Below are 23165 nucleotides of genomic sequence, written 5' to 3'. Positions count from 1 at the left end.
GCAAGCAATCTCTTATTTTATTTAATTGAAATTTGGGTCACACAACTCTAACAGGGAAAATTATACCATTAATGAATTTTCAAATGCAATACATATGGATCCTTACACTACAACAAAATAGCCCTAAGATGACATTTTTGGGCCGGCACTTTCCTAAGTGTCGGGATAGACCTGCTGACATATGCTTTGGCCAACTTTTTGTATAAGGGTGGGGATATGCATGCCTAAGGCAATGCTTAAATAAGAGTCGACTTTGTCCAACACTATGTCGACTTTTTTTTATACCTTTCTCAACTATATAACAGTGTTGCCATATGAAAAGCCTAAGACGACTCTTTTTGGACTACGTCGACCCTTTAAAAAAGTCGACATATGAATGCTTTATTCTAACCTTTTTTGGGTTATCTATTTCCTCCTATCCCAACCTTTTTTAAAGGTCAACCTTGACTAGGTCTTTGTCAACCCTTCAATAAAGGTTGGGCTATGTTGAATTATGCCAACGTTTTTTCAAAAGCGTCGTGACACCTATGCCAATGATATTATAAGCAATGTTTTCGAAAGCGTCGAGATGACCTATGCCAGCATTTTTTGCTGTCGTCCAAAGTTAAAAAAAGTGTCACGAAAAACCTGTTTTGTTGTAGTATTACCATACTAAGACAACTGTCATTATTAGTATTAAACCAATATCGATTTATACAAGTTAAATCTTCTAATCGATAATTGGGCCAAGAAAAAAATTTAATTTAATTAATTTCTTTTTATCACTTGATAGGCTGCTGCCACCAAATTATTTTGAAAGAAATGCAACCTCACATTCTAAACCTACTGTAATAGCCCATTTTTGCTCGGTCCATTCAAAATAAGACCAACCCAAATACTCATTACACCAATCCCAAATGACCCAATCGGCCCAATAGCTTAGCCCAAACAGCAGAAATCGGCCCAATTGGCCCACAGTATGTTTTCGGCAAATGAGGCAGAAACCCTAGGGCACGTCGCACGACTCCCTCGCATGCCTCCGCGAATGTCGCCGCACGCCGCAACTGCCCACGTTCTTCCCTCGCAACAACGCCCCACGTCGTTGCAACTCCCGCACAACGCCCACACACCTGCAAACCACGAATGGCACTAAGAGGATATACACAGCAAAAATTGTAAAAAGGGGGGATTTGGGTTGTATAAAAGGGGAATCGATTGATGTAAAAAGGGTTAGCAAAATTTTTTTTGTACCGAAATCAAAAAGAAAATATACAGAAAAGTATTTTTGAAGGTGGGATTTGGTTTTATTTTTCTCTGTTCCTTTACTGTTTTTTTTTGAAAAATTTATTTTAGTTCTTTTCTTTTGCTTCTAAAAAACAACAAATAAACAAAACGAGGAAGAGAGTAAAGGGAACTTACCGGTGTGGCGTCGTTGAAGCTCCTTTGTTTCATCGCCATAGGAGCAGAGGAGGGCAGCAGGAGAACATTACGGCGCAATGTCAAAGAAAGAAAGAAAATGTTCTTTTTAGGGTTTAAAAAGGGGTTTTTTGTTTGATTTTAAGTTGATGGGTTATTTATAATTTAGGCCCTTCAGTTTTTTATGGTTTTCAAAATCACTGTTTTTTCTTTTATTATTATTATTATTTTCAAATTTTTCCATGAAACATTGTTAATGTTTTGATTTAATCCAATGTTGCGCATTGCTGTGCAGTGTTTTTTGGTTAATTTACTCCTTCAGTCCTTCCCCTGTTGCGCATGTTTTGAATTACTCCTTTTATTGTTTTTATTTTCAAATTCAGCTCTCAAATTTTGTTGTTTTTTTAGTTTAATCCTTAATTTGCTATTTTGGGTTTTTTTATATATTACATTATTATTACTGAATTATTATTAGTTTATTATTAGTTTATTATATATTTTTATTATTATACTTACCGCATATGCATATTAACACACGTTTTTTTATTTCTTAAATGTTGTAAATATATATACTATATACATATCATATATTTTATTATTACTTTAGTTTTCTTAGCTTTATGTACATATGTATGCGTATATATTCGTATTTTATAATACTTATATATTTCCTCTATCTTATAGTCCAAATATTTTTTATAATATGTATATATATACCTACATTATTCGACACTTTTATAAATATAACTTTCAAATCTCTTTTATATATGCATATATATCCATTTTTTTTAAAAAATTACTAGTATATTATGTTTATAATTTTATTTTTATTTTATAAATTTTATTTTTTTTATTTTTATTTTGTTATTTTTGTTATTTTTGTATACATGTATATATATGCATCAATATCTTATCATACTTTTTAAAAACAAATATTTTGATTTTATCAAAACATTAAAATGATTTTTTTATGATTCAAAGGTTTTCAAAAAAAAAAACTATATTCAAAGTTAGGGATTTTCGAGGAAAATTGAGCCCTAACGTATTGGGTTCCGATTTTCTTTGTTAATTCCAAATAACCGAGAATATTCGTTATTTAAAATATATAAGTAAAAATCATTTTTGGGAACTTAATTTGTTATGTCCTAACGTATTGGGCATGATATAATTGCTTTCTCGAAACGAAGATTTACTAGGCAAAAGTGATATTCAAAATTCAGGGATTTTGAGAAATTGTACCCTAACGTATTGGGTCTCAATTTCTTCACATGACTTGAATAATTGATTATCCTTTTCAGATTTCATCATTTGAATTTTAAAAATATTTTTAATACCCTCGACATTAAGACATCAAATAATCAATTTGGTACCGATTTTTGGGCGTTACGAGGGTGCTAACTCTTCCTCATGCGTAACTGACTCCCGAACCCGTTTTCTCAAATTTTGTAGACCAGAGTCGTTTTTAAGGTGAGCCGATCACACCTCAATAAAGGATCGGTGGCGACTCCAATTTTTGTTTTTTAAAGTCGACAACCCAAATTTTTGTTTTCAAAAAAAATGGTTTCGACACCTACAAAAATAACCAAAAAGTTAGAGTAATTTAAATAAAAAAAATTACATGCCAACAATAGGAATGCAATTTAAAACATCAAAGTCAAAATACTTATATTTAATGTATACAAATTTATTTTTAAATAAAATTTAAAATATGGTTAATTATTTAATTATTGGAAAGAAAATATTATAATAATCATTCAAGAATTATTATAATTATTTTTATAATATATTTAATTTTATTCTCTGCATAATATTTTTTAAGATAATATAAGTATATAATAAATATTTTTAAATTGAGTTTAAAATAAAATATTTTATAATTAGATAAATTATTAATCTAAAAAATAATTTTTAAGAACAATAATAATTTTTTTAAAATTCACTTTTAAACCAAAATTTATAAATAGAGAGAATTTTCTCCAAAAAAAAAATAGAGAGAATAATAGTATTTAATTTTACTTAAAACTTTCTATAAATTTGTAATATGTTGTAATGTTGTGTGTCAATTAAAAAGAGTATCCACACCGTCGTTAAATGAAACTATACATTTAAGCATGTACCTAGTTATATAATGAGTTAATTTTACCATACATCCCTCAACTATAACTTTTATTCTAAATTGGTCTAAAAAATTTAAAATATTTTAATTATATCCTCAAACTGTTGTGGTTATATCAATAAGATCATTCCATTACTAAAATTATTAATTTAACTGGTAAATGAGATTTTTAGATCTTAAGTGGCATAACTTAAAAATGAAAAAAAAAATGAATATTATAAAAATGGATGTTGTAAAATCTTAATTTTGAGGTTTTCAAAACTTTTATAAAATCTTTATCGCTCATTCTCTTTTTCTTTTTACTTCATTTTTAGGGTCTGTTTGATTGAAGGAATTGATTTTCCGGAAAATCATTTCCAACTTTTCCAGCGTTTGATTGGCGGAAAGCATTTTCCATTTGGAAAATGAACTCCAAAACAAGGGAAAATGGGTTACATTTTAGGGAAAATGTCTTACCCTTTCAATTTCCGTAAGACATTTTCCGTGCTCTCCTCTCTATCTCCTCCTTCATTCCTTCCTTCATTTTCGGTAGAAAATTACTTCTGTTTATTGATTTTCCAGTAACTTGTTTTTTTAATTATTCAATACTTATTTTTTTTAACACAATTACAAATAATTTATTTGATATTAATTTTTTTCAATTTATAACGATTAATATTGTAGCTTAATAATTGAGTATTATTATAAATAAATCATTGCAATATATGTAAAAATAATTTAAAATATAAAAATTTATTAATTTATATCAATATATGTAAAAACAATTTTTTCGAAAAATATTTTCAAGAAATCTGCCAAACAGCCAAAAATATTTTATACAGATTCAATCAAACACCAAAAAATATTTTCCAGTAAATCATTTTACAGAAAAGTAAAACATTTTCCCGAATCATTTTACGGAAAATATTTTACTGGCAATCAAACAGACCCTTAGTTTTAAGCTTTAAAAGTTATGTGCTAATGTTTTACATTTCTTTAAATTTTTTATTTTAAATTACAACGATTAAATTAACGGTTTTAATAATAGAAAAACTTAAATGATATAATATTGATAGTTTAAGGATGTAATTAAAATGCTTGAAAGTTTGGGAGCCAATTTAGAATGAGAACCACTCTTATATAATATATAATATATTAATTAAAATTTATAATCTAATCTAATCTAATTATTTTGTTTGATAAATAATAATTTATAACAGATTTAACTCAAATAACTTATTTAAATTTGACTTGATTCAATTTTAAAAATAAGAAAATGAACATCATCAACCTCTAATCAAATTCAAAAAGTAAGAGCAAAAAATACAAATAACTTGAATCTAAAAAGACTTGATTCAAAATAATTCATGCATGAAATTAGACACAAATTACTATAGATAAAATAATTTAACTTGAAAAATTTAAAATAATTCAACTCAAAATATAATTTAAACTCAAAATGACCTTAATTTGTAACCCAACTTGAAATAACTCAAAAAATTTAAAACTTAAATTAACTTAATCTAGATTAACTTAACCTAAAATCAACTTCACCCATCCAATTAATCAGTTGGCTTATTCTTTTTATTCTTGTCTATAATTAGTCACATATTGTTTTCTTCAAGAAATTAACATATTCTCCACCCCTAATGTACGAAACATGATGGAGTGTTGGTGTTAAAAGAAAATTGAATTAAACTTTTTAACCCAGTTCCTGCTTTTATATATAATAAAACACACTTAATTTGCAGCAAAAGTAGGAATTTAATATGCCTATAGTCTCTTTTCCAGTTTTGTAGTTTAAATTTCAATTATTGAAGACCATAAGGCCGTCTAATTTATTTATTGCAAAATTATTATGCTCAACCTAAATTTTTATGGTATTAATATCAATAATAGAATTTGCTTATACGATCCCGAGTGAAGAGTAAAGTCGTTGAAGAGTGAGCGTATGGCATTACAGTCGCTCAAAATTTATTGCTTGGTATATAAAGTATCAATACTAAACTTTGGTACCGCTTAGATTAGCAGGTATTGCAAAGTTGTGTCCTACAATCTACTTAAATGCAATGATTTTTTATATGATTATAATAACTTGATAAAAAAATTTGGGTAAAGAGTTATTGTATTACTGAATAAATTAGTGTTAGATTAGAGAATAAATTGATTCTTCTGCTTTCTATAGTGAATGAAGCTTACAAACCAATTTTTTAATGGTTTTGAAGTATAAATATGAATTCAATTCATCCCCTTAATCATGTTTAGGGTGATAAAACTCATGATACAATCAATATTTCATAGCTGTGAGCTTTTTTGTTGTTAATATTTATTATAATTGATGGCAATAATATTTAATGTGTCTTTATAATTTTGAGCCTATCGTAATTGATCATAACAATATTTGATATGTTTACATTCACGAGAAGATAAAAACTTATTTTACGATGATTTAAATCTATAAAAAATTATGATTATTATTTTGTGATTTGATATATCATAATTAATGGTGATAGTATTTGCTATGTAAACAACCATACGGCATAGAGTGAAAACCAAATCTACCACAGTAATAAAAATAAAGAATTAAAATCTTAGAAAATTGGGGAAAGTTCCATCCACTGATTCATCTCTTCAACTTTACCTGCACAACTGTCATCCAAAAGCCATTTCTCAAGAGATGAAAATGAAGGATAAAATTTGCTATTATTCCCAGTTTTTTGCTTCATTTCTTGGGTAATTTCAACACTGAACTGATCATCATTCCCAGAATCTTGAAAACCACCCTTTGAAGTAGTAGAACCACAAGTGGATTTCTCCCAGGCAACATTATTCATGTTCTCAAACCATAAAATGGACTCAAAATGTTCGTTCGACATCAAATCACCACCTCCACTTTCATCTTTCGGCTGGGTTTGGAGAATTATGGCACTCTGATTACTGCAAATATTTGGTGACGCTCTCATCCAACCTTGAAGAAGACGAGAAATATCTCAGTGCTTGAAGCATATGTAGCAATGGTTGAACTTGAACCAGTAGCTAGGGTTTTATTCAAGCAAGCCTGAGCCATTTGGGGGAGTTCCATAGCTGGCTGAAACTTCTTTAGCTTCTTCTTCAAGTGGGTGTTCCAGTAGTTCTTTACATCATTATCTGTTCTTTGTGGTAAATATGAAGCAATGGCTGCCCATCTAAGTGGAAGAATAAAATAAAATTGCCGAATTAGATAATCTGAGTCTGAGATTAACCCAATGAATTGAAAGTGTTTTTCTACAAGAAAACGAAGAAGATGGTTGAAGATTACTTGTTACCCAATAAAGCTTGCAAATGAATAATCATCCCTTCTTCATGAGGTGTAAAGTTCCCTCTCTTGATTCCTGGTCTCAGATAGTTTGTCCATCGAAGCCTGCAACTTTTGCTGCATCTCTGCAACCCTTTTAAAATTTAAGCATCCAAAAGTATGAAACTCCCATTTTTTATTGAGCTGACAAAGTTTAAGATTCTTCAACACATAAGATGAAATAAAATGGTAATACCAGTGTTAGTGGGCACTAATCTCCAATTCCCAGGTCCGTGTTCTTGGACGTAAGAAACAAGAAGGATGTCTTCCTCAGGGGTCCATGGACCTTTCTTGATGCCAACTTTATCACAACAAGGAGATCTTCCCATGCCTGTTTTCACTTTGCTTCTCTTTTCACTGCTTTTTTTTTGCTATATAGCTTCAACTGTATATATACACGCTATATTAATTATTTAACCCTTTTCATGAGTTATCCTCACTGTGATAAACTCAGTTAATAAAAAATTATAAAAATAATTATATTATTTAAGAGTAAAAATATCCAATTTTTTTTCAAAAATCACTGAATTAGATCGATTTTTTTTCAAAATTTACCGAATTAGGTAACGAATTAACAGGAAAACGCTTCCAGCTATAAGCGTTTTCCATAACGGCTACCCCACCCCAACGGTAAAAAACCCAACGGCTCCCGCACCTCAGCGGCTATATAGCTTCAACTATATATATACACACAATATATTGATTATTTAACCCTTTTCATGAGTTCTCCTCACTTTAGTCAACTTAGTTAAAAAAATTATAAAAATATTTTTATGTAACTAAAATAATTATATTATTTAAGAGCAAAAATACCTAAAAATGTTGTTTTTTTTAAATTACCGAATTAGGTAGCGGATTAGTAAGAAAGTGCTTTCAGCTAGAAGCGTTTTCAGCGGATTGGAGCATTTTCTATAACGGCTACCCTACCCTAACGGTAAAAAACCCAATGGCTATTTCAATGCCCTTTAACCCCCCTAACATCTCTTTTTTCTCCCCCATATAAAGCCCCTAATTCTTATTTTTTTTTCAATTCAATCTCAACTTAACTCTCTCTCATATTCACAATTCTCTCTCAAATCTCTTTTAAATTTCTCTCAATTTCCTATTGATTCTCACTCAATTTTTATTTCTCTCTCAACTCTCTCTCTTTTTTTTATTAAAATTTTGTTAAGTTTTCTAAAAATTAATTTTATATTACAATTTTTTTTCATATTTATTGAAATTAGTAATGGCAAAATCTCTAATTCGTTTGGATGAAAAGCACATTTCGGTTTATCAATTGCAAATGGTAAATTTTTTATTATATTTAATCTAATTTAATTTAAATATTTTGTTGTTATACTAAAATTTAATATTTTGTATGTTTTTTTATATATAGTCGGAAGATCGGATTTTGGGGACGTATATTCGTAATCTACTTGTTCCTTCATCGTCTTTGATAAAACCATACTTGAGGGATGTGGGATTTTTGCATGTGGCCCATATGGGTAGGGGGTGTAAATTGGACCCCACACTTGTAAGCGTGTTGGTGGAAACATAAAGACCCGAGACGTACACATTACATCTTCAATGCAGTGAATGTACTACCACACTCGAGGACGTGTTGTTATAGCTCGAGTTATCGGTGGATAGGCTGGCAGTGATTGAGTCAGTTGTCGCAGTCGATTGGAGAGATGTATCTGAGCAACTTTTAGGGAAGGTTCTGGACATGATTTATGGAGCTATAATAGATATGAATTGGTTGAAAAGAAATTTTGGTGGGCTCAATGTGGAATCAAGTGAAGTTGAAAGAGAACAACACGCTCGGGTGTACATCATTATGATCACCGGGGGTCTCCTAATGCTCGATAAATCATGAAATCTTGTCCATTTAAGGTGGCTTCTAAAACTTGTGAACTTTAGAGAAGCGGGCGAACTTAGTTGAGGGTCAGCCGTGTTGGCGACTTTATACTAGGAGATGTGTCAAGCAATGCAACCATAGAAAATTAAAAATTAGTGGTTGCATGCTACTACTGCAATAATGGGTGTGGTACCGACTGCCTTTTTTACGTCCTCGAGTGGACACCCTTATACATTTCCACTCGTAACAAGGTAAAATTCATTAGATAATATATTTACCATAATAAAATAATTTAAAATTTAATTTATTGTGTTAACATATTATTTCAATAGGTGGAACCATAGGCCGAGTTATGTGGAACTATCGAAGGAGCTTCAAGATATATGTTTTCTGTTAGATCAATGATTGGAAGCGGAGGTATGTATTTTTAAAATTTTAATTATATAATATTAACGTAGTTGATTTAAAAATTAATAGAAAATATATAATGAAACTTATTATTATTTTAATATATTTTGAATGGACTTAATACTATGATCCGAGAATTCAAGCATGCATCTCGTCCGAATTCTTGGTGAATCCTTGGTGAATTTTTGGTGAAGGTGCCTTGGTAGTGTACGCTACGGTGGAGATGCACGAATCAGATAGAGTTATGCAACAATTTGAGTTTAGGCAAGCGATTCTGCTGACACCCCAAATACATCGACGATCTGTACCATATCAACTTGCGAGAGTGAATCAATGAAAATTGGGTTACATTCCATGCGAAATATATATGTCTCGAGACTAACTAAAAATACGATAAAGGCAAGTGCACCTATTGATAAATATTATAACTATAGTGAGTAAGGATATCGTATCCATGAGGACTAAAAGTACTAGTAATCACCGTTTTCCTATTATTTAGCCGACAAATTGGAGTGATTGGTTTAAACTAAAATTACTAAATTAATTTAACTAAAGAAATTAACAGAGAATAAACCAGGAAAATAATTGAATAATATATAATAAGAGAAACAATACATAGGAAAAAATCTACCTAAACTTCATCTATTATTATGAATCTGAATTAAATGATTTTTTCACTTGGTATCTTGATTCGTAGAAATCCCTAAATTATGCTAATATCTCTTTTGAGAGTAAGAGCAACTAACTCTAGGCTGATTAATTGGAACTTCTTTCTAATTAAAACTCCTATCGTCACATTAACCCGATCTATGGATTCCCCTATTAGATTTGACTCTAATCCAGTAGATTTATGTCGTCCTATTTCTAGGATTGCATGCAACTCCACTCAATTATGCTAGATCTACTCTTAAACAAGAACTTTTCCTCATTTGATTTAAGCACATAAAACATGAATTAATATCCTAGAAATATTAAATCAAGAGATAAGCACACATAACTGAGAACAAGAATCAAGTATTTATCGTGTAAAACATAAATCAAATAATAGAATTCATCATGTGGGTCATCTTCCCTAGGTATCCAGGGAATTAGTTCATAATTGTGAATAAAAACATCTTAAAAACAGAATAACCATAGGAAATAAAGAAACTCACAAAAATTTCAAAAGAAATTAGAAGGAGCTCTTCAATCTTGATGGAAATCTGCTTAAGATTTGGCTCCAATGGTGTTCTTCGAGTTGTTTTCTTCAATATTCTCTAATGACTCCCTTTTCTCTTCTTCTATTTGGTATTTATAGACTTTAGAATGCCCAGAAACCCTAAAAATTGTGTTTTTTTACGTGTTTGGGATGTGAATTGCAAAATCGACATGGTCTGGCACATGGCCATGTGTCTAGCCCGTGTGGCTCACACGACCATGTATCTAGCCATGTGGGAAGGCCCAGCCCATGTGGCTCTTGAAATCTGCTCCAAATGTTTGATTTTTGCTCCTTTAGCTCCCAAATGCTCTTCTAAGTATAAAAACATGAATTTAAAGGATTAAGAGCATAAAATCTACCAATTTGCATAAATAATCATCCAAAAACGCATTAAGAATGGGATTAAAATATGTTACTTTTATCACTTATCAAATATCCCCAAACTTAAGCATTTGCTTGTCCTCAAGCAAAATCCTAAACTCACATTAAAGTTAATCTTTCTTAACTTGTAATTCTCATCAATATTGTCTCAAAATAATTTGCAAACAGTCATGCATTGGCAATTCAACTAAAAGGGCACTAAAGATTCAAACTATCCAAGCCAAAAATTTTAAAGCATGAAAACATAGGTGTCTCCCCTTATTTAAGTAATTACCTTTTAATTCACAATCAACAAGAATTGAGATCCTTACTAAAGATTCACTCAAAGCACTCAAAGTGTTTAAGGTTCAAGAAATATGCACTCAACAGTCGAACAAGAAATGTCATTACCATAAGCTTACTTGAAAATCAAATCTCTGCCACTATAAAATGATATGACACACCAATTAAAATGTTTTTAGGAGGTTGTAATGAGGCTTAGGTTAAGGGTGTGGAAAAAGGCCAGAAAAGTTGGTTATAATCAAGATTGAGTTGATAAATTACCAAACTAGAAAAAATAATCAAATGCTAAATTAAAAGAAAATATATCAATCAAGATTATTCAAGAATAAAAACAAGCTTCTCGACAAAATAAGAAATTAATTGTTCAAGCTCAATCAATAATTTTTTTTTCTATTTTTTCAACAGAGAACAATAAAAGATTCAGCAATTCAAACAAAGGAACATAGTTAAAGCAACTAACCAAGTCAAATCTCGATAAAAAGGGAGTCAATAAATGGGAAAAGTCACAATGAAAAAATGAGTTATGGGTTAACATTAATGGGTTAATCAAGAAAAAGTGTGTTAGGCTCAATGGGGTTCACTAAGGGTTAATTCAATAGGTAGGCTTTTTATAGGTTAAGTGGGTTAAAACCTAAGTGCCTCTATCATCTCAATATATCAAATCAATGGTGTGATCTTAACATGCATAATCGAAGCAAGTTCTAGAATAGGAAATCAAGTTGACACACTCATAACCAATAATAAAATGAGGATGAAAAATTTATGCTCTATAGGCTCAGAACCTCACAAAAAATCATGGTTTTGATTTCAAAGTTGCAAATTTAAAACTTAAGGATAATACCTTAATTTGGGGAAACAACCTAAAATTTTTTATTTCTGAAAAATAACTTATCATGCTTGACTCTCTCATGTCTTAAAGTTTAAGTCAACCAATGCACAAATATCGAATAATTAATCCAAAACAACATCAATAAGAATCTCAACTCGAAAATGATTCACTCTAATGGAAGTATGAGAAAAGCACTTAAACACAACACATAATTCAGAGATTTTCTAGTAATTATATAAATATCCTCTCCAAACTTAAGATGTAAATTGTCTTTAATGTACAAACAAATATAATGACAGGATAAGCAGAATATCATAAGAGAGAGAAAACTAAAACTACCCTGAATATGGACGAAATTGTCAGAATAGTGAAAACTGAAATTATAGGTAAATCTAAATGTAGTGCATGGTTCTGAGAAAACTAATAAGAAAATAAACATAAATAATGAAAAAGATTAAGATGTTACAACTCAATTAGAAACAACCATAAAAATAAAAACATAGTTCGAAAGAAGATAAAAGAAAGAAGTCTAAAAAATAAAAATAAAACAACTAAAAACAAAATAAAAATAAAAATAAAACTGAAAAGAAAAGAAAAGAAATAAATAAGATTAGTGATCTTCATCGTGAGAGGCATCGAGATCGTGAGGTGTCGGCACTGTAGAAGAAATGTGGAGATGTTGACAGATTTGCTGTAAAGTTGCATCAATACTGTCGAACTGCTCAAAACAGTGCTGCTCAAAACAAGTGAACCACTCAGAAAGGTCCACTAGGGTGGCAGCAGAGGCAGTAGTGGGGTGACTCGGAAGTGGAGTATGAGGTAGATCCTCATGGTGGAGAGGGACATCATCAGTTAAGTCCTCATGCTCATCCAGAGGATCAGAATGAGATAATCTGTATTAAGGAGGACCCACTCCATGCAGTTGCTCGATCATCCTCATATGACTCATACTCGATTACCTCTACGGGGTCATCTGTCCAACTAGTGCAAAAGAGGACTGCTTTGGAGTGTCGAGGAGACCAAAATGTCATACAAGACGAGTCACGTAAGGGCCTAAGTAGATAGGACCCTTCCTACTATGCTCTGTCTGATGGCGGCAAACAAGGGCAATGAAGTAAGCAAAATCGAAAGTGCATCCCATCGTCATGCTCCTAAGGAAGTAAGCATCGAATATACCAACGAACCCGGTGCTCTCCCTCCGACCAGTCAATGTGTGGGCCAATATGGCATGGATATAGCGGAAGGCTGGAGGAAGTGAAGTCGCCTTCGACCGACTCGGGTCATAGGGCGTCGTACTCGCAGTAAGCTTTGTCCAGCTTAGAGATGATAAATAATAGATGTGTTGTAATAAGGTTAGGAACCCCTCGGCACTTATTAACTCCTCAATATAGAGCCTTAGGACAACTCCAAAGTCTGGGACGCTCAGATGATACATCGTACTGTCGAGTCTGAAAGAAATAGTGCACGGCTCATCGTGGATCAACATCACGTGCTGTAGAATGAATGTCAAACATAACTCGAGGGTAATCTCCAAGTAGGTGGGCTCGATGATGGAGAAGAAACGGTCCAATGGATTTGTAGTAATCAGTGCGCAAACTCTATCAGCTAAGTGAATCTGCTCCAAGGCGCCTAATCAATACAATGGCCTAATCCCAATGGTCGCTACCGCAGATGATAATAAAGGTCCTCCTGAGGACCCTGTGAAAATCGTAGACATGAATGGCATGCATTGGCAGTCTTAGTCTTACGTCGCGTGTTTGTCATTATGTCCCTGAAAGAAAGGATAACAACCTAATATCAGAGAAATAGTAAAGTACGCACCACCAATCGACATCGAATAATTATAGTACGAAAACCAAGATATAATACTAATAGAGCGAGAAACTATTCCTAAGATGACAAGGGAAAAACAAAAACTAAACAGAATAAAAGAATAAATCCTAATAATATGAAACTAAAACTATGAAACTATGAGTACTAATACAATTATAAGAAGGATTAAAGGAAAAACAAACCTCACCAAAGAAAATAAAAAGAATAAACAATAAAGTAAGAATAAAATTATACTAAGCATAATAATAATATGAAACCTAATAATAATAATAATAATAATAATAATAATAATAATAATAATAACAAACTAGTTGTCGACACCATTTTTTTTAAATTTGAAAAACGGATCGATTTTGAAAATAGAAATGAGAGTCGCCACCGATCTTTTATTGAGGTGTGATCGGCTTACATTGAAAATGATTTTGGGCTGCGAAATTTGAAAAAACAGGTTCGGGAGTCGGTTACGCACGAGGAAGGGTTAGCACCCTCGTAACGCCCAAAATTGGTACCGAATCGATTGTTTAATGTCTTAGTATCGAAATTTTGAAAAGATTTTAAAATATGATCCTTTGAAAAGAAAATTTGAGTAAAATGAATTAGATGATAAGACTCGTTTATTTTAAAGAAATAAATTGTTACACTCAGTAAGTTAGAGTGCAACGTTTCAAATCTTCAAAATTAAGCTTATCCTTTGATTTTTAAAACCTATGCGTTTTGAGAAGGATATCCGATTATTTGGGTCAAATGAGAAAATCAAAACCCAGTAAGTTAGGGTTCGTTTTCATAAAATTCCTAAATATCGAACATTGCCTTTATTTTTAAAATTCTCGTTTCGAGAAAATAACATGTCATATCCAATGCGTTAGGACACAACAGGTTGAATTCCCGAGAATGGGTTTTTATTTAAAATTTTTGTATGTTTGGAAATATTTCAATTATTTAGATTCGACGAGAAAAAATTGGAACCCAATACCTTAGGGCTCAATTGTCTCGAGGATTCCAAACTTCGAGTATTTTGAAGATTTTTGAAAACTTTTGCATGAGATAACTTTGACATTTGTGATCTTTTAAAAAAAATGATTGAATAATAACGTACAACGCGAAATAATAATTCATACACTAAAGCATACGCAAATGCATAACAAAGATTCAATATACACGAATAAACAATATTATAAACATAAGAGCAACAATTTTATATCCTATATTATGCAAATACTTACATCCATACTAGCAAGTAAAATGAATTAAAAAGTCAATCTTATAAAGGTAACAAGCAAATTAAATAAAATGTGACAAGTTTCTAAATAAACAACAAAAAGCAATCATGAAAGAAGGGAAATTATATATTAAAAGGTTTGAAATAAGTAATATATACATGAAAATTTGAAAAAAAATACAATTAAAGACAAATACGTCATAAAATAACAGTAGCCCAATAATTTTAAAATAAATATTATATCAAAATACATAAAGTTATATTCATATATTAATTTAGGAGAATAATAAATACTGAGTGGAAAACTTAATATAAATATATATATGAACATATTTAAAAGAAAACTTAACATTAATAATTAATAGACCAATAATATATAGATTAAGCATAATTTAATATCAATAATATTATATAAAATATTTACAAAACAAAAAAAAACGAATTAAAAAGAAAAAAATAAAAAGATAATATATATATACTAAAACACGTATTATACTAAAAGTTTAAAAATGAATAGATGAAATAATGGAAAAAATAAAGAAATTATGGCATGTATTAGAACAGTTTAAATCAAGGTAAAGATCGACTTGAAATTGCAATAAAACATGGGATATAAACAAAAAAGGATTGAAATTAAATATGTCAAGAATAATATAGTAGCAAATAATTAAATAAAATATGAAACAAACAAGCTCAAACAAAGTAAAGGATTAAATTAAAATCAAAACAGAACCGGAAGAAGAAAAACGAAAATAAATCAAAATAGAGGGGAAAAACGTGACGCGCGAATAACATGAGGACCGAATGGGAAATATTCCCTTCCCTCAAAATGCAGCGCCTTGACACGGACCGAATTGGAACACATTTCCAACGCGGAGGGACCGGAGGGATGAATAACCCATTTAACCAATGAAGCGCGGATCCCTCATGGAGCGAGGCGGGTCGCTCGCGGGTTGCTGGGCAATGGACAATACGGCGCCGTTTATTACACTTGCAAAAACTGAAAACAAAACCCTAAAAATCCCTAATATCTGATTTCCCCTTTTAAACCATCAGAAGAAAAAAACGAAAGAAAAAAAGGCTCCCCTTTTCCCTTTCGAAGTTGTGCCACTCAGAAAAGGGAGTTCTTTCGATCTTTTGAACCGTCGTTCGACTCCGATCACAACAGAGCAAACAACGATTCCCCTCAAGTAAAATCACTCACCTTCTGTTTTCTCTCTTAAATAGCAAATCAAAAGAAAAATAAATCTAAGATTGAAAGAAAGAAACCAAGAATCGAGAGAAAAGTTTCAAAATAAAATATGAAAATCACCTTTTTCTTTCAATTTTTTTCGTTTTTTATTGATTCTGTGTTTTTGTTATACAATATGCGTGACCCCCTTTTTCGAGTACATCTTTGGGTTTTCATAACCTAAAAATAAAAAGAAAAAAATAATACAAAATTTTTCTTTTCTGTTCTCCTTTTCGCTATTTTTGCTTGTTATTTTTTCTTGTGGCTCATTTGTCGTATTTGTTGCAGGTACTATAGTCGTACGGAGGCACGGATGTCTGCGTACAGAGGCTTGCATGAGCACAGAGGCTGGCGTGGAGCGGCTACACGAGTGCAGGCGCAACACGTGCGAGGAGAAGGCCTAGTGATTGCGGCGCTGGTTGGGGCTGATGCTAGGGTTTCACCTTTTTGTTAATCTTTGTTTTGGGCCATCGGGCTGGTAATTTAGGGCTGGGGTTAATGGGTTTAGTTTACTGGGCCGTGTAACTAGACTATTTTGGACTGTTATTAATTTGTTTGGTTTATATTTTTTTATTACGGGCCGGGCAAATTGGGCCTATTACACTAGTAATAACAGTAATAATAAAAATAATAAATAATAAATAATAAATAAAATAAAATAATAATAGGGGAGGGGCCAAATGGTGGATGAGGGTCGGTCGACGAGGCATAGGGCTCCTAAAATGGTAAGACGGGCGATAATGATAATAGGTTGGTGACGGGGAGAAGGGAAAAAGAGATCGGGTCGATGAGGGGACGAGGTGGAAGGAAGAAGGGGAGGGAGGTGTTTGTAGTTGTGGTACAAGACGTAGAGGCGCGATGAGGGACAAACGACGATGGGCTTGGTCGTGAAAAAAAAAGAAAAGAAGAAGGAAGGGAAAAGGGGAAAGGGTTTGTGGTTCACAGAATGGACGATGAAGGGAGAGGAAAAAGGAGATGTGCGATGGTGGCCGGAATGGTAAGGAAAGGGGAAAACGATGGCTAGGGTTTTTTGAAGGGTTGGGAGGAAGAATACAAAGTATAAAAAATTAGGGTTTCTGGGTTAGAAAGGGGGAAACAGTTGTGTAAAGACCTGTGTTGGGCCACACGACAGTGTCACAGGCCTGTGTCATGTTTCCTCAACTTGTGTGTGATTTACTAGTGGTTACATAGCCTTAGACATGCCCGTGTGTCACACACATCCATGTACCAGGCCATGTGTGATCTTCATTCACTTCTCCCACACCTGTGTCCGAGACCGTATCTCGTACACGACCGTGTCTGTGGCTCGTGCAACTCATTAACTTGTAATTAAATTTGAAAAATCAACTCCAACATTCACACGGCCTTGGACATGTCCGTGTGTCCAGCCGTGTGTGTCGGACGACCGTGTCGCCAAGTCATGTAATAATTGAAATTGAGAAAATCAAGTCCCAGGACATGCCCGTTTGTCCAGGCCGTGTAACCTACACGACCATGTCTTCAAACCGTGTAACTCACTATAGATTACCCCATTGTGCACACGACTTGGGACACACTCGTATATCCCGGCTGTGTGGTTCAAAACTTTTTTTTTAAATTTAATTTAATTAATTTTAAATTACAATTCAATAAAATTAAAAGAATTAACAAAATTTAAACACTCGGGTTGCCTCCCGAGAAGTGCTTATTTAGAGTCTAGGCTCAAGTTTACCTTGTATGCGTACGGTTAGTTCGGATCTTGGAGCCAAAACTCCTCTCTATCATTTTTAAAACCATAACCACTATAAAATTTGAGTCAATGTCCGTTTACCTTGAATGAACCATATGCAGGATGTGTTACCTCTATTGCACCATATGGGAGAATGGTTTGTACCACGAATGGGCCTGACCATCTTGATTTTAGCTTTCTGGGAAAAAAATTGAGCTTTGAATTGTATAAAATGACACAATCCCCAACGGTAAATTGCTTAGGCTATTTCAAACAAGCGTCGTGGCGTCGCTTTGTCGCTTCTTTATACAGTCTTGAGTTCTCGTAAGCATTAGCTTGCCACTCATCTAACTCATTTAGCTATAACAATCTCTTCTCTCCTGCAAGTTTAGGGTTGTAGTTTAGAAATTTTATTGCCCAAAATGCTTTGTGTTCAAGTTCAAGCGGCAAATGGGAACTCTTCCCATAAACAAGTCTGTAAGGAGATGTTCCTATGGGTGTTTTATGTGTAGTCCTATAAGCCCATAAAACATTATCTACTTTTAAAGCCCAGTCCTTTCTATTTAACTCTACAGTTTTTTCTAGGATGTGTTTGAGTTCGCGATTCGCAACTTCAACTTGACCACTAGTTGGAGGGTGATAAGAGTTAGCTATTCTATAATGTACTCCATATTTCTTATGGTTCTTATCAAATTGAGTGTTACAAAAATGTGCATCCCTATCACTAATAATCGCTCTAGGTGTTCCAAATTGAGAGAAGAGCTTCTTAAGAAATCGAATTACCACCCTAGCATCATTAGTAGGTAAAGCTTGAGCTTCTATCCATTTTGACATATAATCAATTGCTACTAGTATGTATTTATTACCGTAAGATCTAGGAAATGGTCCCGTGAAATCAATTCCTCAGATGTCAAAAATTTCACACGAAAGTATAAGTTTGAGACATTTCATCACGTTTAGAAATATTACCTATTCTCTGGCATCTATCACAAGAAGCAATTTACCTATTAGCATCCTTAAACAGTGTGGGCCAATTAAAACTTGATTCAAGTGTTTTATGTGCTGTCCTAATCCCACTGTAATGTCTTTCTGTCAATCTCGAGTGGCAATGTTCTAAAGTTTTATTCACTTCTGATTTTGTAACACACTTTCGAATTACTTGATTTGCACATACACGAAAAAGAAAAAGATCCTTCCAAAAATAATTTTTCACATTGGCAAAGAATCGCTTTTTTTGATGATGCGTCAACCCTTTTGGTAGAATGTTAGCAACCAAATAATTCACGATATCCACAAACCAAGGGAATTCAGAATCGGTTACAACAAAGAGTCATTCTTCAAGAAACGATCCATTTATCTTGTTCTCATTAAGCTCCTTGAGATGGGGATTCTTGAGTCTTGAAAGGTGATCTACTGCAAGATTTTCAGCTATTTTCTTATCTTGGATTTTCAAATTGAATTCTTGCAATAATAAAATCCACTGTATAAGTTGAGGTTTTGCATCCGATTTAGTTAGCGAAGAGTGGATGGCCAGTGTAAACAACTTTAGACGATATTAAATACGGTATAAATTTATCAAACGCAAAAACTACAACTAGTAATTCTTTTTCTGTAGTAGTGTAATTTTCTTGTGCATTTGTCAAAGTCTTGCTAGCATAATAGATAGGCTGAAAATGCTTGTCTTTTCACTGTCCAAGAACTGCACCTACAACAAAATTACTCGTATCATACATTAGTTCAAAGGGTAAATTCCAGTCAGGTGCAACCACAATCGGGGAATTAATTAATTTTTCCTTCAGAACATTAAATGCTTCTAAGCATTCCTAACAAAAATCTAATGACACATCTCTTTCTAGCAATTAGTTAAAGGCTTAGCTATTTTAGAAAAATCTTTAATAAACCTTCTATAGAACCTAACATGTCCTAAGAAACTTCGAATAGCCTTAACTGAATTAAGGGGGAGGTAATTTTTTGATGGTTTCAATTTTTGCTTTATCAATCTCAATCTCTTTACTAGAAATTTTATTGCCCAACTTAATCCCTTCTTGAACCATGAAGTGATATTTTTCCAAATTAAGCACAAGGTTTGTTTCCTCATATCTCATTAAAACTCTTTTTAAATTTTTAAGGAAAAGATGGAAAGAATTACTGAATACCGAGAAGTCGTCCATAAATACCTCAATAATATCTTCTACAAGTTCATCAAAGATGGCTAACATGCAACGTTGAAAAGTAGCATGAGCATTACATAACCCAAAAGGCATTATTTGATAAGCAAACGTACCATATGGACATGTAAATGTCATTTTTTCTTGATCCTCGAGATTTAGAAGTAGCTAGAAAGTCTATCTAGAAAGTAATAATTCATGTGACCAGATAATCTCTCTAACATTTGATCTATAAATGGTAGAGGAAAATGGTCTTTCCTTGTGGCATTGTTCAACTTCCTATAGTCAGTACAAACTCTTTATCCCGTGACTATTCTCGTTGGAATCAACTCGTTCTTCTCATTGGTCACAACAGTCATGCCTTCTTTCTTAGGAACAACCTGCACAGAACTCACCCAAGTACTATCAGAAATAGGATAAATAACTCCAGCATCTAGAAGTTTAATAACCTCAGCCTTAACAACTTTCTTCATGTTGGAATTTAACCTCCTTTAAGTTTGCACACATGGTTTGTACTCATCTTCCATTAAAATTTTATGGGTGTAAAAAGAAGGACTGATCCCTCTAATTTCAGAAATCTTCTAGGCTATAGCTCTTTTATGTTCCTTTATCACTTGCAATAACTTATCTTTCTCATTCGGCTTTAAATCTGAACAATAATTACTGGTAATGTAGAATTATTTTCAAGAAATGCATACTTCAAATGATTTGGTAATTGCTTCAGTTTCAATTTGTGAGGTTCTTCAATAGAGAGTTTCAATTTCAATTCCTTGTTTACCTCAATGTCCTTATAATTTTTTGCCTCAATGAAGACTCATTAGTATCTAAATTAATTTTTGTCTCACTTATCACAGCATTATCACCATCCATATCCTTTCCTTGAGCAAAACATAGTTCCAACGTGTCCTTATGAATAATTTCGTGCAATAAATCTTTAATAGCGTGATCAATAGAATCAATAAAATAACATAAATCATCTTGTTCTCTAGAGAATCGCATGGCATCATAAATTTGAAAAATGATCTCCTCATCACCTACCTTAAGCACAAGTTTATCATTACCCACATAAATAATAGCCTTAGTAGTGGCGAAAAAGGGGAAACCTAAAATTAAAGGCACCTCAACATTCTCATCCATGTCAAGCACAACAAAATCAACAGTAAATATGAATTTATCTACCTTCACAAGTACATCTTCAATAATACCCTTAGGATATTTAACAGATCTATCAGTCAATTGAATACTCATCCTAGTGGGTTTTGATTCCTTAAGACCAACTTGCTTGAACATTTTATAAGGCATCAAATTAATGCTAGCACCTAAATTTGCTAATACTTTCTCAATGTTTAAACTACCTATACAATAGGGAATAGTAAAACTTCTTGGATCTTTCAGCTTAGTTGGCAATTTATTTTGGAGAATGGCTGAACACTCATCGTTGAATTCCACAGTGGATAGCTCTTCAAACTTCCTTTTATTTTTTAATATTTCCTTTAAAAATTTTTCATATGTGGGCATCTATGAAATAGCTTCAAGAAAAGGTAAGTTAATATGAAATTGTTTAAAAAGTTTAAGAAATTTACCAAATTGTTCATCCATGCAGTCTTTCTTCAACTTTGCTAGATATGAGATAGGTGGTTTATATTCTTTAAGCACTGGTGTCTGAATTTCTTTGGGTTTTACCCCCTTATCAATTATCTTATCAGTTTCTTATTGCAGCTTCTTTTTGAGTTCAGCCAATAGTTTCCCATTCCTCAATGTAACTGTTTTCACATGCTCATTTGGGTTAGGTTTGGTGTTACTAGGTAAACTACCTTTCTGTCTTTCTGAAACCAATTTAGCAAGTTGCCCAATCTAATTTTCGAGCCTATGAATTGATGCTTGCTGATTTTTCAAAGCTGTCTTGGTGTTTTGAAAATGAGTCTCTGACACCGAAATAAATTTTTCCAACATCTCTTCAAGGTTAGACTTCTTCTCTTACTGATAAAGTTGTTGAAAGCCTAGAGGGGGTTGTGATCTTTGATTTCCTTGACTACCCCATGAAAAATGTGGATAGTTCCTCTATCCTGTATTATATGTATTACTATAGGGGTTTTTTTGAGATCTAGAATTATTACCATAAAGTCAACTTGCTAATGCTCCATATTAGACATAAAGGGTGGAAATTCTGAATTAAGCATCCCCATTCCATTCGCATCATACTGCATCACTGGATTTACCTGTTTAGAAAGATTCAAACTATCAATTTTCTTACCAAGAGCTTCAACCTAATTAGCCAACATAGAAACTGCATCAAGATTAAAAACTCTTGCTGCCTTGATAGGTTTCACCCTCGTAACTTGCTGCTGATAATTATTTAGTGCCATATCCTCAATGAATTCTTGATCTACTTTAGGTGTTTTGTTATTTAAAGTTCCGCCAACTGCTGCATCAATCATCTGTCTAGTCGAGGGGTTCAAACCAATGTAAAAAGTTTGAACTTGGAGCCATAAAGGTAGTCCATGGTGAGAACACCTTCTCAATAAATCCTTAAATCTCTCCAATGTGTAATAAAGAGTCTCAATATCAAGTTGAACAAAAGGAGAGATGTTATTCCTCAACTTAGCTATTTTAGCTGGTGGAAAATATTTTAACAAAAAAATTTCAGTCATTTGTGCCCATGTTGTGATAGAACCACGTGGTAAAGAATTTAACCACTGTTTTTCCTTGCTTCTCAACGAGAATGAGATCAATCGTAAGTGAATGGCGTCATGAGCGATGCCATTAATCTTGAAAGTGTTGTAAATCTCAAGAAAATTAGCCAAATGAGTATTGGGGTGTTCATCTTGCAAACCATCGAACAGAACATACTGTTGTACCATCTGAATAGTGTTCAACTTGAGGTCGAAATTGTTTGCAGCAATAGTAGGTCTCACAATGCTCGATTCAGTCTCAATCAGAGTTGGCTTGCAATAATTGTACATAGTACAAGGAATAAGATCTATAGGAGGTAGCTGAATATTCTGATTATCACCCATATCCTTAGTAATATTGTTGTCCTCTTGTTCGTCTACTATATTCAGTTGACTTTGCCTTACTTATCTAACCTCTCTACAATTTCTATGAGCAGTACTTTCAATTTCACTATAAAAAAAGTAATGGTCCAGACGAGTTTCCTATAGTCATAAACCAAAAGAACCTATCAGAAGCAAACAAAAGAAAAATTAAAATGTAAAAATTAAATTAAAAAAAATATAAAAATGAA

General features: G+C 32.6%; 1 non-coding gene and 1 pseudogene across 1 annotated transcript; one reads left to right on the top strand and one right to left on the bottom strand.

Moving 5' to 3' along the window:
- Nucleotides 1-5980: 5980 nt before the first annotated feature.
- Nucleotides 5981-7181, bottom strand: LOC107919587 (transcription factor MYB60-like; annotated as a pseudogene).
- A 15236-nt stretch (nt 7182-22417) lies between these two features.
- Nucleotides 22418-22524, top strand: LOC121225993 (small nucleolar RNA R71). Its single transcript, XR_005923893.1, has one exon. It is a non-coding gene; the product is annotated as a small nucleolar RNA R71 (small nucleolar RNA).
- The last annotated feature ends 641 nt before the right edge of the window (nt 22525-23165 follow it).

This window comes from Gossypium hirsutum, chromosome D13 (genome assembly GCF_007990345.1).
Source record: "Gossypium hirsutum isolate 1008001.06 chromosome D13, Gossypium_hirsutum_v2.1, whole genome shotgun sequence".
NCBI lineage: Eukaryota > Viridiplantae > Streptophyta > Magnoliopsida > Malvales > Malvaceae > Gossypium > Gossypium hirsutum.
The sequence above is the reverse complement of the archived record's forward strand: the minus strand, read 5'-3'. Positions and strand labels throughout refer to the sequence as shown.